We start from the raw sequence: 4,945 nt of genomic DNA, 5'->3' as shown, positions 1-4,945 counted from the left end.
ACTCAAGTCACTAATACAAGTGATGTATACAGTTACTTGCACATACACTCATGCATATTTTTTGAAGATGGTTCTAAAAAAACTCTTAGTTTTTTGTGTGGTTTATTTTTTTTTTTACTTTTTTTTTTACTTTTTAAACAATTTTGGATTTTTTTGTGTTGTCTTCGTTATTTTAGGAAAAAAGGGAACACGACTTGCAATGGCAAGTAGAAAAAAAAAAAAAAAAAAAAACACAAACTGTGATATAGCCCCAAATGGAAAAAAAATAATATTAATGGTCTGCACTAGTGTAGAGATTGCATGTTCACCTACACTTAAAGCTTTTTTGCTTTTTGGACAGAAAATGCCTACTTTGGAAAACTCTGGTAAGGTTACTGGAACTCCAGAAAGCTGCTCTCCTGCTGTTGATATCCCAGGCTGATTGTTGGTTGTATTAAAAATGCCTTGCTCCAGTTGTAGACTGCATTTTAGCTCTTGCGAGCCAAGTGGGGTGCATAATACTTAAGTGCCTATACATGCTGGAAGTTCCACATGAGTACTCTTGATTCCATGAGACAAGACTTTTTTTTTTGCAGAGTATCCACGTCACTTTACATGCATTGACTTTTTTTTTCACCATCAGAGATGAAAAGAAATTCTCAGACTACACTCTTCTTCCGTTTCTTTGGGTCAGGTTCCTCTTCCACCAAAAGATTTTCTTCATACCCTTCTTGATGGTGTGCAGAAGATGCCATGGCGTTCAAATTCCAAACATAGGAAACACCAAATAAAACTCCAAAGGATGATGATGGATGCAGAAGTGTGAAAACTAACTGCCACTCCCAAATGAAGAAGAATGGGTGGAACTTTTCCAAATAGAAGATAGAAAGGTGTTTAGCCAATCAAATCATTTTTTTCCTAGATCACATGAGATGCACGAAGGCGTCGCTGTTGCGGTGGGGACGCGATTCCGCAAAAACTATTGAAATTGTGTTTAAAACTTATTTCCTTTCTACATATATTATTTTTTCTCTGCTAGTAAACCTGTCTGTAACATTAACATTAAGAATGTCTACATATGTTTTTTTTTTATTTGTTAAGAAAAAGTCGAAGTTGCGTATCCTGCGCGATCATGGAAATTTGCGATGACATTGCAAATCCTACAAAAAGTAAAAGGACAATTTTAAGATTTAATATTTATTACTCTGGTATTTAATAATCCTTTTACTTAAACTACACTTTAATAAGATATATATATATATATGTTTTCTGTAAATATGAAAATAACAGTTGAATCGCATACTGTCCGCAACGGTTCGCATAGGGTGAGAGACTTAAAAAAAATCTAAAAAAATAAAACCATGACATCCTTACAGGTATCTAAGAACCATGTGTAATTTGTGCAAACTTGGTCAGCTATAGCAGGTTGGTGACAGGGCCTAGTCGCAACACAGTTCCTGCTCCCAACCACCCCTGTGCACAGCTAAGGACCATGCACAGCAGGGGTTACAACAAAATATTATAAAGTACATACTTTGCACTTAAAAAAAAATCATAGAATTTCACATAAAAAAATAACTTAAGGTTAGAGACGTTATAGTTAGGAAATCGAATTTAAAAAACATGGAACTTCAATGAAAGAAAAATAAAAGTTACAGGAACGTTATAGTTAGGAGATAGAATTTAAGAAAAACCATAGAAATTCATTTAAAATAAACAAAAGGTTACTGGGACATTACAGTTAGGATTACATTTTACACGTACCAAACCATAGAATTTCAGCAGCTATAGTTACCTGAGCTAACTATAACTTACGCCCTCGCAACAGACTGATTATGACCTCACTTATGACAGCGTCTGTGACATCACTGATGACTTCATCCAAATAAAGATATCACAGACCATCTCACAGACGTATACAACCTCTCATACAACAACTCACAAAACCAGTAACAAAACTATTGAAGGACTTACAAAAGTATTTGCTCATCGGTACAGCTTTTAACAGTCTTCCAGTCACTTATAAAGCCACTCAGGTACATAATCACAAATACACCTTCTCATACACGCCCTCACTCACCTAGACAAGAACTAATGCACCCATTCAACCAGTCATGTACACTCTGACTCACTCAAATACACACTCATGCACTCATTCACGTACACATGTAACTACTCATACATGCTCTCACTCATACACATACTCACTCATACACCCGGTCTCTCACTAATTGATGTAGTCACCAAACCACTCATCACGTATTCTACAAATATTAAAATACTCACTTATCCTCACAACTCTCAGTCACCCATATGCCTACTCATACACCTAGTCTCTCACCCCTACTAACAATCCTACACCCACTCACCTATACAGATACTCATGCACCAACTCACTCATTCATACAGCTATTCCTAAACCCCATCAATATCCCATATACACTCTTGTACAAAATCACACATTCATACGACTCAAACATCTTGTCACTCACTTACACAGCCACTCATACATCCTCTAACTTACCCCTACAGTTACTCATGCATACACTCAATCAACCATATACCTACTGATGCACCCAATCAGCTATGCAAGTATTAGCACACTCAGTCACACATCAACTAGTGCACATATTCACTCACCAACCCAACATATACACATATTTAGAAAGTCACACGTATATTCTTATTTACAAGTAGTATTACTACTTAGTAATTCATCTACTAAGGTAACAGCTTTCAAATGCATTTGTAAATATTTACCATTTAAAAACTGTAACGAAATACTTACACTCAGAAGATGATGTAATCAATTATGTCATTTAAGATGTCATCAATGATGTCACGGACAATGTCATGAGTGATGTCATGTGAGGTCAAACAGTGCATTACGGGGGCTTAAGTTATAGTAAATTCAGATAACTATAACTGCTGAATTTCTATGGGTTGGTACGTGAAAAATATAATCCTAACTGTAATGTACCTGTAACATTTGTTTTTTTAAGGAATTTCAGTTTTTTCAAACTGTAATTCCTAACTATAACGTCCTTGTAACCTTTGTTTTTTTCAGTAAATATGCTTCACAAGCTAGATACACGTGTGCTGCTAAAACTGTGTGCCTATGCTCTCACACTCCACTCCGTGCTGTTGTAGGACTGGCCTGTGTGTGCCAACGTTTCACATTTTCATGCCAGTGTTGGTGAGGGGTTGTATGTTCATATTAGCATAGAGCCAAATTACCCAATCTAATACTGCTCCTGTGTTCATAAATGAGTATTTAAACTGTGTCATACCGACAGATCTCTTTTAACAGGGGTAAATTCACATGAGTGACCAGCTACATCTTATTGCAGTTTGTGTATTTTTTTCCATGGTGTATTCAAATCCACACAGAAGCTCTTAATGTCATGTAGGTTTACTTGCTTCACACATCTCACATGGTTAATAGAATATGACGAAAAGCTGTGTGCTATCTACAGTGCCAGTTTATCCGCTTGTCATTTGATTCTGGATAGTCTCTTGGTGAGTCTTAGCTGCTTTGTCAATAAACTTATGATGGTAGATTGTGTTGCCTTGTGTTAAATGAAGAAAACAAATCATGTCTCAATCACACTTAAAAGCATAGATGATTTGAACAAGCACTCTTATTAATGCCTTTCTTTTGTAAAGAGCTTAAGTTGTCTATTTTTAAGCGCAAGTCTTGCTTTTTCTGTTTGCTCTGATATGTTTAATTTTGCTTTCCCATTATAGATTTGGGACTATAAGGAGGGCCGGCTTAAGAGCACTGACCTCAGGAGGGGTGCTATGTTTAGCAATAACTTATTAATTATTAAAAAGCACCTGCTGCAGAGTTCGTTGTGCATCCACCTTTCAGGCAAAAATAAAAATGTCAAGATAACTCTTGTGATTAATATTCCAGCCAGAGAGAGAGATTGGAGTTTTGCCTAGTGCCAGTATTGACTCACCATAAAGTAGCACAGAGAGTTAATATGCCTGCTGCAAAGAACAGATCTGTATTTTATGTGGATAGCTGAGTGGATTAGTAAAGCCAGTCTTTACCAGCGCCTTAAAACAAATGAAATGTATGTAGGAGAGGGGTTATGGAGAGATGAGGGGCACTTTTGCCAGGTAAAAGTGAGGGAATCTTAAGAGGTTGTCATTTTGAGGGGGAGTGGGCATCAAAATAGATCGTCACATGGGGTGCCACCACAATGCAATGGAATAATGTAATCTGGACTCATTAAGAACGGTGTGTGTTTTTGTAGAAAGGTGTAATTAAGGTTGTCCTGCAGACTTCGTGACATATGATCCTTTATTTGCAATATGTCTGTCACGAATATTTGTGTTTTCTAAGTCGTAGCTCTCATGACACATGAATGTATAGCAGCACTGATTGCATTAGACTTCCAGTCTTCAGAATAGGGTGTCAACATCAAGTACGACAAGTTATCAGTGATACTCAATCATGCAAGGTCTAGGGCAAGGGGAGAGTGCACAAGTTTTTATTAGGGATGTGACGAGAGCAGGTGACTTTCCAGGAATTATTGTTGGTAAATAAGTCCTGATGTGGTCACAGGTCACAACGCAGCCATTTTTTGCTACGGGGGATTCTTGCTGCTAAGATACTCACTTTTGCTAAGGATCTACTTTAATGCCTCTATGGACGTTTCTGCTATGGTTGGATGACATTCCTCTTCTTTGGTCAATGACAAAGTGTGTGGTAAAGTGTCACTCGTAGGTTCATACAAGACTTTGAAATGTCACTCGTTGGTACACTGTAAACATTTCACACATTGGCAGACTCGAAACTGGGCAGCCCTTGAAAATCACCCAAGAGGGCAGGACTAAAGAGTACTTAAACTTATTGAGGGCACTGCTGGGGTAACCTACTACACCTTTAAAGTTTCTTCTAGTGCACACAAAGATTTAAACGAAAACAAGAAAAGGAAACTAAAAGCATACAAAACTA

The sequence above is a fragment of the Pleurodeles waltl genome, chromosome 6, assembly GCF_031143425.1.
Source record: "Pleurodeles waltl isolate 20211129_DDA chromosome 6, aPleWal1.hap1.20221129, whole genome shotgun sequence".
Lineage (NCBI taxonomy): Eukaryota > Metazoa > Chordata > Amphibia > Caudata > Salamandridae > Pleurodeles > Pleurodeles waltl.
This window is presented reverse-complemented; position numbering follows the sequence as displayed.